At 41.5% G+C, this 16,463-nt stretch overlaps 1 protein-coding gene across 15 annotated transcripts in view; it reads right to left on the reverse strand.

Moving 5' to 3' along the window:
- The window catches only part of KIAA1217 (KIAA1217 ortholog), a 350,338-nt gene that overhangs the window by 101,056 nt on the left and 232,819 nt on the right, over nt 1-16,463 (reverse strand). The window contains exon 1 of one of the 15 annotated variants that reach the window (XM_040248529.1): nt 5,119-10,194. The exons of the other annotated variants lie outside the window; for them this stretch is intronic. The gene's annotated coding sequence lies outside the window, so the exon portion shown is untranslated. Of the gene's footprint in view, nt 1-5,118; nt 10,195-16,463 lie in introns of those variants that run through there. 15 annotated transcript variants of the gene reach the window in all.

A 16,463-nucleotide genomic window follows, 5' to 3' on the forward strand; every position in this document is an offset into this window, starting at 1 on the left:
TAAGATCTGAACCCTGGAGATATCTAGTGAGTAATTTGCACTGCAGTAGAGCAGATTTTTTGTTGTTGTTTTGCAATTACACAGCTGCTAGGAAATACATTTTTAGATCTGATTTTTAAGGCAAGCAAAAATGATACCCAGTTTATGGCTATGCTCCCTGGGTCCCTCTGGCAAGGGAGTAGGGACCCACCTACAAAATGTTCCATTCAGTTACCTTCCTCCTTGGAAGTGAAGACAGTCCTAGACACTCATGTAGGTGAAGCCATCAGACCTTGACTGTGACACCCAATGGTTTAGAGGTGCGTTTCCCGAGAAACACGCTTTGAAGTTTAAGTGCGCTATAGACCGGTCCCCACTATGTCTCAATTACCGCATCACTGACATCGCTACCATTTCTTGTTTGGCTTTTCCTTTGGCAGCTCTTGCCACCATATCAAGGGCAAACAAAAAGGAACAGGTTCAAAGAGTTCAATCAGAGCAAGGGCAAGCACAACCTTTGATTTCACAGGAGAAGGAAAAAAAGAAAGAAATTAAATGCATGTGCCGAGAGAAACACAGTCTTTGTATTTTCAGGATATAGAGGGAGTTAGTGCCGCCTGAACGAGGAGAAGCAGTCCTCCAACTGAAGTGATACATATCTTTTATCTGGACAGGTTTTAAATACATAAATCTGCTGGACAGCTCTGAACTGAACCGATTTCCTTTGGGGCCAAGTTACAAGACGCCGAAGGCCTCCAGGACTCAAACAAGAATTAGATTTTATTCTGACATCAAAACAGGGCATTGTTGTGAACTGATCATGTTTAATGATGTCTTGCTCTGTCTCTGCCATAATTTGGGCTTCATCTTAAAGCCCTGGTTTCTACATTTCACTCAGTTATAAGAAAGCCGTCACCATCTTGGCCACATTCTAACACTAACTATATTACTATTACTCATAATGCTTTTTTAAAAAATGTTTTAACCAATAACTTTCTAAATCTTTTAAAATTTATTTATTTATTTATTTATTTTTGGCTGTGCTGAGTCTTCGTTATTATGCTCAGGCTCTCTCTAGTTACAGTGAACAGGGGCTACCCTCTAGTTGCGGTGTGCAGGCTTCTCATTGTGGTGGTTTCGCTTGTTGCGGAGCACGGACTCTAGAGCACAGGCCCCAAGCAGCTGTGGTACACAGGCTTAGTTGTGGGATCTTTCTGGACCACAGGTTGAACCCCTGTCCCCTGCACTGGCAGGCAGATTCTTAACCACTGGATCACCTGGGAAGTCCAAGGCTTTTCTTGACATCAGTTTTAAGTTGACTTTTTCCTTCTTAGTGGGGATGAACAACAATATTCATTAATTCTCAGAGTCTCTGTGCTATTTGTTTTTCCAATACACAACTATATAATACAATCACTAAAATGTAAGAATCTGTTTACCTTTGTGCTGTCGAAACTCACCAGTTCCAAGTGAAGAACAACTCTGAAAATATTCTCAGTAAGAAGATGTGAGCGTTTCCAGCTAGGTTACTGTAGGAGCCACTGCTTCAGCAAAGAGGCTGACTTTTGCAAATAATGCTATAATATTACCCAACCCTTTTTAGCCAAGATTGCTTTATTCAAAGCATCTCATAATTTGAAGCAGCTGCTGTTTTTCAGTTGACTTGATGGCCTATTCTCCTTCAATAAAAATATTGGATAATCTAAATCTGGTTAGTTCAAAATCCATTTATTTTGGGGCCAGGCCCATGCATTTCCAATTAATGAGCTCTGGCCCCATGGCAGGGTTGTGCTGCTATCTGGACAGGAAGGGGAACCTGGCTACACTTAGCTGCATGCAACACAGATGGCTCCGGGAAGTCAGATATACAGTGTTTTCCTAAATCAACCAAGAGAACACACCTTGGTGGGTCCTGTGGGATGAGAACCAAGGCAGGGAGGCACTAGAGATGGAGAAAGAGCTGGTCTAAGGGACCAGTGCTTGGGGTCCAGCCCTGTTCTTGGTCGATCACTTCTTAATTCCATGATCTTTACCAAGTCACTCCGTCCATGCCAGGTCTCCAGAGTCTCGACTGATGGGGGAAGGGTTATAAAAGATGACGCGTAAGACCTTCTTTCCACCTCTGAAACCCTATGATTCCAAATCATCTGGGCCTGTTTCTTGAGGTAACACCAATGACACACAGATCAGGTTGTATTTCCTCAGCCACCAAGCTGGAGCCACAGTTCAAGTGTCTCAGGAGCAGACATATCGCTCCTGCAAATTACACGCAGACCCCATGGGAACAAAACAGGACAGAGAGGAAATGGCTTAGCACCGGGTGATCCGTAGCTCAAAGACACATTTTTTCCTCTTTAAAAAAAATTAGTAAGTGCTTTCTCTCCTACCAATATATATAAGTAACATGATTTATATAAAAGTAGTTATATAAAATGCTGCGAATTTTAGAAAAAGTATAAAGGAAATAACAGTCCCCAGAGACACACTACTATACATAAAATAGAAAAGCAACAAGGATTTACTATATAATACCAGGAACTATATTCAATATCTTGTGATAACCTATAATGGAAAAGAATCTGAAAAAAAATGTATAACTGAATCACTGCTGTATATCTGATATTACAATATTTACAACATTGTAAGTCAACTGTACTTCAATTAAAAACAAGAAATGATAAAAGAGTGACCCATGGAAGCTCTCTACAAAGTAGGGCCTTGGACTGAGGGAGCCTGAGCAATGTACTATGTAGTCTGGGCCTCCCTGATGGAGACCCACTGAGAAGACAGAAAAAGCAAAACCTCAGGAAGGAAGCAACATGTGGATGCACAGAACACCACCTGAAAATGCCAGGACTTAGGCTTCCTGTCAGAGGCAATTTCCGCTGACATCTGTATTTACAAGAGCCAAACTGAGAGATTCAGTTTGGATATCAAAGGGCAGAGGGTGTGGTGTAAACTTTTCCCCAGGAATGGCTAACAACCCAACCCCTCCCAGCCCCCACTGAAGGAAAAGGAAGGTCCCGTTCCGTCGACTTTCCAGTGTGTTGGTTGTCAGCCAGCCCTGGATCTTACGCAGCCATGGAAGCTGGAAGCAAGTGGCCTTGCTCCTGCAGCCCAAGTTCAGGGCTGGGATGAGCAGCTGCATCTCTGATGATACTGTTGGCTGTAATTACTTCGCCTAGCGAATTACCAGGATATTTTTGCAGCCGAGTGGATGTCTCAATCTTCACATATGTGGGGGGTTGAGGAGAGCCACAGCCCCTGCCTCTGGGGTGGCTTGAACCCTCCACCTCCGACATTCTGTAACTTTCTTCCTGTCCTTCTCCTAACGGTGCTGCCAGGAGTCTGGAAGGGCAGCAGGCAGGCACATGCAGGCCTGTCTCCATTCAAAGACACTTTCTCCCTTGCAAATCGGGCTCATGAATCAGCTCGTTGCCCTGTCCTGGGAAGACGGTTTTTCTGAGTGACACAGCACATGAAGTGAAGAAGGAAGCGGGAAGGAGGAGATGGCAGTTCATCCACAGTGCTTTTTTTCTTTAATTGGAGGATAACTGCCTGACGCTATTGTGTTGGCCTCTGCCATACATCATGAATCAGCCTCAGGTACACATGTGTTCTCTCCCTCCTGAACTCCCCTCCCACCTCCCACTCCACCCAGCCCCCTAGGTTGTCGCAGAGTACTGCGCTGAGCTCCCGGCGCCACGCAGCCCTTTCCCTCTTGCTCCCCACTGTGTCCACAGATCTGTTCTCTGTGTCTCTGCAGTGCCTTTTGCTGTCCCCACACTGTCGGACACTGTCAGGCATTCACTGTTTTCTTTTCACGCCAAGTAAGCTGCAGCCAGGTCCCTGGATAAACAGTCTGATACGAGGTTTTGGATGTTACAGATCAAACCAAAAAAAAAAAAAAGTTCAAAACTGTAGAGAATCATTTCTCTTGAAGCCAAGTAAGCATGGCTTATTTATAATTACTATTTTCAAGATAAGTTATCAGTATCTGACTGCAGACTTGGAGTCTTAGCTACTGGTAAGAAGGGGAATGCAGTGTAGGATTTAAACACAAGGACTAGAGAGACAGTCAGCCTGGGGCTCAGTCCCAGCTTTGGTTCTAGCTAGTGTGTGACTTGTCACTTGATCTCTCTCAGCCTCAGTTTTCTTACCTTAAAATGGGTATAATAGTACCTATGCCTTATGGTTATAATGACCAAATGAAATAATATATATTATTTAGACCACATTGGTTAACAACTTCTCATCCATATGAACTCATCTATAAACGGAGATAAATATAAACAGATCCAGGCACACAGGTACCTTTAAAAGGAAACAGACTGACTTAAAAAGACACTCATCTTATTAAATGTCTTTAAAAGAAATATATACAAAGTATTGTGACTGAACTATTATTGCAAGGATAAGACAGAATAGTTATCTCAAGTATATACAATTTCTGCCACAGATTTTTTCTGGGTTTTTCCATTAAACCTCAATATAACAGGGATATATCTGTTATATAAAAATTGCAGACGTTTAAAATGTTATACATAACACTTAAATGGATATATCTCAAAGAATTTTAAAAAACCAAGATTAAAAAGTCCTTTATATTTTAAAACGTAAGGTGATTTTCACAAGGAAAATACAACAGACAATGTTTTCCTTGAATACTGAAGGAAGCATACTAACCTCCCCCTTTGCCCCCCCCAATTTGTACCACGCCTTCAAATTTTCAATTGTCTCAGAAACTGAATGCAAGTCAAATATCTTTGTGAAAACACTGAAAACTGTCACAAAACACATACATCAACGAGATCTGTACAAGCAAACAACACTAACACTTGAAATCCTTTTCTAAATTATAAGGTTAAACAGAAAGATCACAAGATTAAACAGATTTATAGACTGGAGACAGCCCAATGTAACTTAAGTGGATTTTGAAAAACAGACCAACGCCAATAACAAAGAAGTTTCCTTCTAAGCAGTGTGCAAGAAGTTAAAATAAAAACCTAGCATTTCAATTCCACATGGCATTGAACTTGAATACAGAAAAGTTGACTCATTTGGAGGTAAACGTGCTACAACAGGAACCCCAAATCTTGAAAATCCTATTTTGTTATAAACGTGCAGTTCAGTTCTTACCTTACATCTTCCACGAACTGTTCTCTTCTAGAAGAAACTTTCTAGACGTTCAGAGACCTTGAAACCACCCATCTCTCGAATGCTTCCAGCTCCGCCTGTCTTGATGGTAACTAAATGCAAGGCTTGGTTTTTTTTTTTTTTACAGAAGGAAGCTTTTAGTCAAAATATGTGGTTTAAAGGAGCAGTATCCAGCCTTGTTAAAACTATTTCACGGACATTCAGAGGTTTTGTTTCTCCTCTATGAAAGTTAAATCTGAGTAGGAAGGCATTTTTCCTGTCCCGGAAATCAGCATAACTAAAAACCAATGCTGAGTTAACGAGAAATGTTTCTTCCATGTGTTCCGTCTGGCAGAAACGGCAAGCCATATCAAGGGAACACGTGATGTTTATAAATACAATACGGCTTGTGTTGTCATAACCTCTCAATGACAAAAAAAAAAAGGCAAGAGAAAGCAGGCAGCCACACAGCAGGAAAGATGAGATCGGTATCATCTGGAAGCTGCCTGTCAGATATGCATATATTACTAGTTCTTGCATCTTAAAAAATAAAATAGAGCTGGAAGTAGCCAGGAAGGGAAAAAAATACCTTGCTCTGTAAAGCCACTGTATGAAAGTGTATAAATGATGAGTTGTGTTTGCCCAGCTAATCATTTCAATAAGAATAATTCCTTACCAACTGCAGCAGAAACATCTTTTCGCCTGTCAGAAAGACACGTCATAAAAGGGACATAATGAGGTACATCCCTGGTAAGCCAGTACTGTAGAAGTAAATCAACTACACTCTTTAGCAGATAAGAGAATGAAGGAAAGCTGGCACACAGCTGGCAACAGATGTGAAAATTACAGACGTCTGTATCACTACTGATTATTGACTGTCTGATCTTCTACTACAGGGGACCTCAACCTCTAGGACCTAATGCCTGATGGTCTGAGGTGGAGCTGATGTAATAATAATAGAAATAAAGTGCACAATAAATGTTATGCACTTGAATCATCCTGAACACCCCCCGCCCCCCATCTCCCCAGGGCCATGGAAAATTTGTCTTCCACAAAACTGGTCCCTGGTGCCAACAAGGTTGGGGACCACTGTTCTACTAGACTGGATGATCTCTGTAAGGCAGTTACCATACTTGGTCACTATTATATCTTCAAAATCTTATACAAGAGCCCAAATCACAGTCAAGACTCAATGCATGATGGCTGGGTGAGTGAGTCAGTGAAACTTCACAATCACTGGAAGTAGTTAACTGTTCCAAAATCATCACTCCTACCTGATAAGTCTGGAGGTATCTGAAATACTGATTACCCATTCAATCTAAAAGCAAGATGTGTCCTGCTGAGTTAGAAATAACAGTAAACCAAGATCTGTCTTCTTTAATTTGTTATCCAGAGATTGGCTTACTTTCTGCCATGGGTGAATTTTACTCTTGAAAATAAAACGCAGATCTGTGTGCATTTCTGACAACCAGTTAGTTTAATCTGACAAATCTGTTATTCTCATCTTAAATTATAGAGTAATTAACTGCAATAAAATTATATTTATAGGATGAGTAATTTTGTTAGATGTTCTTAGTCCTCATTTTGGTCAGGAATTACTCCTGGGATAAACAAGGGAATGTGCTGTAAATCTCAAATGTTTACATGTGCACATCACTGTACTGGTTTTAGCAGAGAAGGCATTAACTGAAAGTGTGTGATGGGAAAAATGCTGACATAAGCCCCTTTTCCATCCACATGTTTAAGGATAATTTCCTCAAAGCAGGACACTGTTGCAGGGAAACACAGAGAGTGTGAAGATGAATGGAATAGGGGTTTGTTCCCACAAAGCGTGGAGTTTAGAAAAGAATTTCAGATGTGTACATCAGTAACTACAATGCAGACAGGAAAAGGTGAGGGTTCTCAGAGAGGGGAGAGACAGGTGAGGTCCGATGGAATCAGAGAAGGAATGGTGGTTAGTGAGACTTGGATAAGAGAGGAGTCAGGAAAGGCATGTTGAAGATAGTAGCTGTCGAGTTAGGTCTTCAAAGATGGACTGCAGAGAAAAGAGAATCCTTGCACACTGTTGGTGAGACTGTAAATTGGTGGAGTCAGTATGGAGATTCCTAAACTAACAGAACTACCATATGACCCAGCTATTCCACTTATGGGTATTTATCTGAAGAACATAAGACTACTAACTGAAAAGATATCTGTACCCTCATATTCACTGCAACACTATTCACAGTAGTCAATATATGGGAACAACCAAAGTGTCCATCAGTGGATGAATGGATGAAGATGTGAAATATATACATGCATATACATGTATACAGTCAATGGAGAACTACTCAGCCATAAAAAGGAATGAAACCCTGCCATTTGCAACAGCATGTATGACCAGGAGGGTATTACACTAACTCAGACAGAGAAAGACAAATCCCATATGACTTTAGTCATATGTGGAACCTAAACAAACAAAAACACCGAAGTTAATGAACAAACAAAACAAAAAACAAAGTCACAGATATAGAAAAGAGATTGATGGTTACCAGAAGGAAAGTGGGTTGCGGGGAGGGTGAAATGAATGAAGAGGTCCACTGTAAGATAATGGATGGAAACTAGATGTGTGATGGTGACCACCCTGGAGTTTGTATACAGATACCACACACCTGAAACTTATATAATTAAAAAAATGAGTAGCACATGGGTCCTGATGATGAAGCCAGTACTGTGGGGAAGGACAGTAGGGACCACTGGAGGGATGAGGAGGCCAGTTTTGGAGCTGGTCTGTCTGGCTCTGAAACTAGCTCCATCTCTGATGTGCTGTGTGGCTTTGAGAAGGTTTCCTGACCTCTCTGATCCACATCTGAAACAAGGGGGGGTCATAAGAATTTCCCTCACACTGGGTTGTTCTGAACAAATGAGAGTGATTGTGAGCACAATACTCATCACGGTACCTGGCACAATGTAATTTATAGTTATTAGTACCGCTGCCATTATGTGAGTGAAGGGGGCATGGGGCAGCTGGGTCAAGGAGGATGTTGAGAGAATGAAAGAAAATCAGCTAGGAGTGGTTTCCTAAACTTCTGTTTCTAAGGGGTTTTCTTGTCTTCCCTCAAATCCCAAACCCTTCTTTTCAATCAGAGCACTGCCCTGTAGAAAAAAGGCCCTGAACTCTGTGGCAGGCCAACTTCACACATACATACTAAATTATATATATATATATATATTTTTTCTTTCTTTCTTTCTTTCTTTTCTTTTGTTTGGCCATGCCAGATGGTAAGTGGAATCTTAGTTCCCCAACCAAGGATCAAACCCGTGCCCACTGCAGTGGTAGTGTGGAATCCCAGCTACTGGACTGCCAGAGAATTCCCTTCTTTTTTCCAGGTGGGATACCCTTTTAGGCCAGTCAGAAGAGAACAGAATGGAGCATGTTCACTATAAAAGGAGGCCAAGAAACAGATGCATAATATATAGACACAAGAGAATCAAGAAATGAAACAAATATTTTAAAAAGATATTTCACGTGTTCTAAAATCTTGTTAAGAGCATCATTTCAAAACTTGCAAAGCCTGAAGGGAAATGTCAAGGAAGGGAAGCTGTGGGTTAAGTAGAAAGAGTCATAACCAGGTTCAGATCCTATGTTTGACATATACCAGCCGTTTGGGCCTGGGAAAGACATCACTGGCCTCAATTTCACCATCTATAAAAACCGAGTCAGTGTGCAGAGTTGTTGACTCATTTAAATAACATGTAAAGTATTTAACACATTGCCTTCTATGTGGATGCAGAATGGTCTCATATTGAGAAACGCAATGGAACAGAATGAATACTACTTATATACTATGACTGATTTCACAAGGAAATTAAGAGTCTACACAAATCACTACAATTTTGCCCCCACCAAAAGTCAAACTGGAATGTATGACAGAAAGAAGATGAAAGCTAGAAAATTAAAAATAGAGGCCAGGCACAAAGCCAGGACACACCAACCAACACACGCGCCGCAAATGCCTGTACGCTGGCTGTGGGTGGGCCACAAATTTAATTCTAAGCCTTAGAGTAGCAACACAAAGAGGGAAAATGATCACTTACAAGATTCAAAGTGTCCATATGATAAAAATAAACTGGGAGAAGCACAACTATTTCTGGTGATGAGAACAGAGAGATATTTATACAGTGGGTTCTCATTAATGACAGAAGATGAATAATACACCGTTTGGAGCACCATCATTATAGTACTCAACAGATCGGCTTAACAAGCGTTTACACTTGCTACAGATGAGACAGGAAGACTGGTTTTCTGAGGCATACAAGAGGAACATGAACGGGCGTGTGCCTCTGAAGAACTTACACTCTTATGGGATGGGATGCACAAGCATCTAAATGATTAAACCACCAGGAGAATGTACAACATGCCCCTCCAAAAGGAAAGATTAAATCTGACAGAGAAGTCTTCACAGAGTAGGCAGTCTTTCATTTGTCCTCTAAAAGAGAGGTTTTTTTTTTTTTAATTTTATTATGGATATTTCCACCAACCATAAACATAAGTAGAGAAAATAATATAATGAACTCACAGCATCCAGCTCTGACATTTTTCAACATTTTACCAATTTTGTTTCATCAGTTTCCACTTTTGGGGTTTGTTTTGCCAGAGCATTTTAAAGCAAACCCCAGCAGCTGTACCATTTTAGCCTGTAAAATACTTCAGTGGGTCTCATTTTTAAAAACATAACCACTGAGTCATTATTATACCCAACAGAATTACCGGTTATCCGTTAATATCATCTGATTCTTAACACATGTTCAAATTTCCCAAACAGTTTCAAAGATGTCTTGTACATTTGGCTTGTCCCCGTCAGGATCCAAACGTGCTGCACACATGGCTTTTGGGTTGTTAGTGGACGGAAGAGGCCTGAGAAATGGAACAGGGTCTCTGCCCACCCTTTTACCATACTTGTCAACAGAACTGAGCTATTGTCCTGTAGTATGGTGGCTGGATGGATTTTGCAAGATATCGTGGAGGGAGGGAGAGTGCATTTCAGAGACTCGGAGCAGGGACTGAGGTCGCTCAGCTTGGGTGTTGGGATGGAGGCGATACGATGATCAGCCTGTGCTATTCCCTTTTTTGGGGGCTGTGCCATGTCGCTTGTAGGATCTCAGTTCCCTGACCAGGGATCAAAACTGTGACCCCTGCAGTGGAAGCATGGAGTCATAGCCACCAGACTGCCAAGGAAATCCCAGCCTGTGCTAGTCTTTCGCATAATGGGAAGTTGGGCTTTTGCACAATGGGAAGTCGGGAGATGACTTGGGAAATTGCTGCTAGGTTGGAATAAGGGTTGGGGAGACTGGTTAAAAGCTGTTGCATTACCAACTGAGAGAAAAATAAAGCATGCTGTCACTACAGCATCAGAGCAGCGCTGCTAAGAGCCTGGAGTCTGCAGCCAAGCTGCCCGGATTCAGATCTCAGCTCTGCACTCTCTCGCTGTGTGGCCTGGGGCAGACATCTTCAACAGACTTAAGAAACTGTTTTCTGAGCTATAAATACAAGGGCTTGTACCAATACCTGCCTCAAAATGGTGTCTTGAGGATTTAAATGAAATTACCCATGAACACGCTTCGTCAAAGGCACAAAAACGTTAGCTACTGTGAGAGTCACGGTGCAGGCCAGGGCAGCAGGGTGGTGTGTAAGAGGCCCTGCAGAGTGAGATGGATAGGTTCTGAGGACTGGTGGGATGATTTGAAAAACAGGAGTTAGGTCACTGAAGACGCACTGATAACTCAACTTTTAAAATCATTTCTCTCCCTCTCATTTAAACACACAGGCACTGCACTCATAGACACACCATCAGCAGTCACGCCTTCATTCACAAACACAGGAAAACAAGCGGAAAAGGTTTGTGGTGGAAAGATCAGGATGTATTTTTTTCTTCTTCGACAGGATACACTAGAAACGTTGAAAGAATATCCATACGGAGACAACTGCTTGGAAGCTGAACACTGGACTTGCACTCTAGAGAAATGGCGGAGCTAGGGACAGTTTCAAGGGTCGTCTACACTGACCTAATGGTTAAATGAGTAGTAACACAAAAAAGACAAGTGGAAAGGTACAGATGAAAGAAAAAGAGCAAATTCACACACACACACACACACACACACACACAAAGCCTGGCTAAAGGCCCTGCAGACCATGTAGAGGGCAAGAGAAAAAAGAAGAGTTAGTGAAGAAGGCTGGGGTGTGTCTGCATGTATGCAAGGGATTCAGAGACAGCAGTGTAATGGAAACCAAGGTTTCTAAGGAGACTGCCCATCACTGTCAAATGCAGGGCTGAGACAGAAGAGGTGTGGAGGGCAGCAACTGATTTGGGCATTCGAAAGTTATTTAAGATGCAGAGCCAATACTGGGGAATATGTTCTCTATGCAAATGTGGAAACTGTCTAACATTGCGAGTAAAAATTCAGGACATAGAGAAAGCAGAGAACTGACTGATCGCAGCAAAGAACCTCAGGAAGTAATCTCAAAGCACACATGAAGGTGAAAAAGGGACTTCCCTGTAGTCCAGGGCCTAGGACTCCTCACACCCAATTCAGGGGGCCAGGGAACTAGATCCCATACGCTGCAACTAAGACCCAATACAGCCAATAAATACATAAATAAGAAGAAAGTGGAAAAGCCTGAAAACTGCAAAACAAAAACAAAAACCCACTAGGTTCAGTGAGTGGAAAGTCCCTGGTACCCTTTGAGAGCTGCAGAATGGAATATCTCATCTTCTTAGTTGCACATGTGTGAATTACAAACTTGTGAGTACATATATAATTTTAGCAGAAGGGCCCATTCCATGTGATGAGCTCAGCCTCTTGGGAATTGAATTATCAAAGCTCCTATCTAATGTGATGAAACAAAAGCCAGGCAATTCATTTAGATCAGGGTGATTTGCACCCACGTGTAAAGAATCAGGAGATGCTCAGTTCTAGCAGAGAACCACGAGTCTCCCTGGATAGATTGCGTCAAAATGCTCAGTTCTGGAAGAAAAGAAAACTCTAAATTGAAAAGATACACGCATCCCATTGTTCACAGCAGCACTATTTACAATAGCCAAGATATGGAAGCATCCTAGTTCAGTTCAGTTCAGTCGCTGTTGTGTCCGAATCTTCGCGACCCCATGGATTGTAGCATGCCAGGCTTCCCTGTCCATCACCAACTCCCAGAGCCTACTCAAACTCATGTCCATTGAATCGGTGATGCCATCTAACCATCTCATCCTCTGTTGTCCCCTTCTCCTCCCACCTTCAATCTTTCCCAGCATCAGGGTCTTTTCCAATGAGTCGGTTCTTCACATCAGGTGGCCAAAGTATCGGAGTTTCAGCTTCAGTATCAGTCCTTCCGATGAATATTCAGGACTGATTTCCTTTAGGATGGACTGGTTGGATCTCCTTGCAGTCCAAGGGACTCTCAACAGTCTTCTCCAACACCACAGTTCAAAAGCATCAATTCTTCGGCGCTCAGCTTTCTTTGTAGTCCAACTCTCACATCCATACATGACTACTGAAAAAACCATAGCTTTGACTAGACGGACGTTTGTAGGCACAGTACTGTCTCTGCTTTTTAATATGCTGTCTAAGTTGGTCGTAGCTTTTCTTTCAAGGAGCAAGCATTTTTTAATTTCATGGTAGGAGTCACCATCTGCAGTGACTTTGGAGACCCAAAAAATAAAGCCTCTCACCGTTTCCATTGTTTCTCCACCTATTTGCCATGAAGTGATGGGACCAGATGCCATGATCTTCGTTTTCTGAATGTTGAGTTTTAAGCCAACTTTTTCACTCTCCTCTTTCACTTTCATCAAGAGGCTCTTTAGTTCTTCACTTTCTGCCATAAGGGTGGTGTCATCTGTGTATCTGAGGTTATTGATATTTCTCCTGGCAATCTTGATTCCAGCTTGTGCTTCATCCAGCCCAGCATTTCTCATGATGTACTCTGCATATAAGTTAAATAAGCAGGGTGACAATCTACAGCCTTGACATACTCCTTTCCCAATATGGAACCAGTCTGTTGTTCCAAGTCCAATTCTAACTGTTGTTTCTTGACCTGCATACATATTTCTCAGGAGGCAGGTCAGGTGGTCTGGTATTCCCATTTCTTTCAAAAATTTCCACAGTTTATTGTGATCCATACAGTCAAAGGCTTTGGCATAGTCAATAAAGCAGAAATAGATGTTTTTCTGGAACTCTCTTGCTTTTTCAATGATCCTGAGGATGTTGGCAATTTGATCTTTGGTTCCTCTGCCTTTTCTAAATCCAGCTTGAACATCTGGAAGTTCATGGTTCACATACTGTTGAAGCCTGGCTTTGAGAATTTTGAGCATTACTTTACTAGCGTGTGAGATGATTGCAATTGTATAGTAGTTTGAGCATTCTTTCGCATTGCCCTTCTTTGGGATTGGAACAAAAACTGATCTTTTCCAGTCCTGTGGCCACTGCTGAGTTTTCCATATTTGCTGGCATATTGAGTGCAGCACTTTCACAGCATCATCTTTTAGGATTTGAAATAGCTCAACTGGAATTCCATCACCTCCACTAGCTTTGTTTGTAGTGATGCTTCCTACGGCCCACTTGACTTCACATTCCAGGATGTCTGGCTCTAGTTGAGTGATCACACCATCGTGGTTACCTGGGTCATGAAGATCTTTTTTGTACAGCTATTCTGTATATTCTTGCCACCTCTTCTTAATATCTTCTGCTTCTGTTAGGTCCATACCATTTCTGTCCTTTATTGCACTCATCTTTGCATGAAATGTTCTCTTGGTATCTCTAATTTTCTTGAAGAGATCGCTAGTCTTTCCCATTCCATTGTTTTCCTCTTTTTCTTTTCATTGATCATTGAGGAAGTTGAGGAAGTCTTTCTTATCTCTCCTTGCTATTCTTTGGAACTCTGCATTCAAATGGGTATGTCTTTCCTTTTCTCCTTTACCTTTAGTTACTCTTCTTTTCTCAGCTATTTGTAAGGCCTCATCAGACAACCATTTTGCCTTTTTGCATTCATTTTTCTTGGGGAAGGTCTTGATCACTACCTCCTGTACAATGTCACAAACCTCTGTCCATAGTTCTTCATGCACTCTATCTATCAGATCTAATCCCTTGAATCTATTTCTCACTTCCACTGTATAATCATAAGGGATTTGATTTAGGTCATACCTGAATGGTCTAGTGGTTTTCCCTACTTTCTTCAATTTATGTATGAATTTGGCAATAAGGAGTTCATGATCTGAGCCACAGTCAGCTCCTGGTCATGTTTTTGCTGACTGTGTAGAGCTTCTCCATCTTCAGCTGCAAAGAATATAATCCATCTGATTTCGGTGTTGACCATCTGGTGATGTCCATGTACAGAGTCATCTCTTGTGTTGTTGGAAGAGGATGTTTGCAACCTAAGTGCCCATTAATACATGACTGGCTTAAGAAGATGAAGGGCTTCTCAGGTGGCACTAGTGGTAAAAAAGCCACCTGCCAAAGCAGGAAAAGTAAGAGATGTGGATTGGATCCCTGGGCCGGGAAGATCCCCTGGAGGAGGGCATAGCAATCCACTCCAGTATTGTTGCCTGGAGAATCCCAAGGACCGAGGAGCCTGGCAGGCTATGGTCCATAGGGTCACAAAGAGTTGGACATGACTGAAGTGACTCAGCACACAGCATATATAAGCGTGTATGTATGTGTGCATATATACACAGAAATATATACACAGAAATATATATATATATATACACACACACACACCATGAAATACTACTCATCCATAAAAAGTATGAAATATTCTCATTTGTAGCAACATGGATGGACCTAGAGAATGTTATACTTAGTGAAGTCAAGAGAAAAACAAATATTATACGATATCACTGATACATGGAATCTAAAAATAGCACAAATGAATCTATATACAAAACAGAAACAGGCTCACAGACATAGGAAAAACAAAAAACATATGGTTACCAAAGGGGAGAGAGAGGGAGGGACAAATTAGGAATATGGGGTTAATAGATACAAACTATTATACATAAAGTAGATATTCAATAAGGATTTATGCTGTATAGCACAGAGAACTATATTCAAAATCTTTTTCTTTATATAATAAGTTTTTTGTTGTTAGTTGCTCAGTCATGTCCAACTCTTTGTGACCCATGGACTACAGTCCATCAGACTCCTCTATCCATAGGATTTTTCCAGACAAGAATACTGAAGTGGGTTGCCATTTCCTCCTCCAGGGGATCTTCCTGACCCAGGGATTAAACCCAGGTCTCCCGCATTACAGGCAGGCTCTTTACTGGCTGAGCCACCAGGGAAGCCCAATATTTAATATCTTATGATAGCCTACAATGGAATATAATCTGAAAGAATAACTGAATCACTTTGCTGTACACCTGAAATTAACACAATATTGTATGTCAACTATACCTCAAATTAAAAAGATATATCAATTTTAAACATGCTCAGCTAGATGCTCAATGAAAAATATAGCACATGTCTTTCCCACTAAGCATCTATTCCACATATGCTCTGAGATCCATGACCTTGGTCCCACCAATGTTTTCCAAGTCACACAGGCATATTGGTAACAAGTGGGTAGCTGGGACAACTGGCTCAGGTTGCCTTGGGAGACTGGTGATGGACCAACAACCTCAGGTACAGGACTGTGTTTAACCAACTCGGGTGAGCAGTTATCAACAAATTCCTCCCCCTGGTTTAGTCTAGAGCTGTTGATCCTTGTTCTGTTCTCTATTTCTCGTCTTTACCATGAGCAGTGGGCTTATGCAGCTGTGTTCCTGGCAGGGCTCAACAAAGCTTCCTTCCCTTTGATGGCATCCACCTTCATCAGGAAGGAGAGAGAATTCCAACCCCCAGAGCCAAAAGGTGAGGCTGAAGGGATTCCAGGTCTTTCAACTCCTGGAATTCATGAAAAGGGGCCAAGTTGCAAACTGCAGATATGGCACCAAGTTGGGTTTTGTTTTTTGTGTGTGTGTGATCAAGTGTGGTTTATTCCAGATTTTAAGTCTTAATATTTTAAAATGGCTTTTCATTAATACCAGTTTATGACTCACCAAATTATAACATTGACAAACAAAAGAATGTTGTTATATTTGCTGATCAGATAATTATTCCATGAGACTATACATTTTTAAAATCCATTTTGACACAAAAGAGAAAATTGAAAATTTTTCTGTACAGAATTTTTTTGAGCCCACTGGATGAGAACCAGCTTGTTGAAATGTGTCCACCCCTTCTTTGCTGAGTTGGTTTTAAAACTACATTCTCTGTCTCATTTCTTAGTTGTCTTCATTGAAACTTGAATGCTTTTTCTGTGGGTTGGATGGTGAACA

The sequence above is a fragment of the Oryx dammah genome, unplaced genomic scaffold (genome assembly GCF_014754425.2).
Source record: "Oryx dammah isolate SB20612 unplaced genomic scaffold, SCBI_Odam_1.1 HiC_scaffold_10, whole genome shotgun sequence".
NCBI lineage: Eukaryota > Metazoa > Chordata > Mammalia > Artiodactyla > Bovidae > Oryx > Oryx dammah.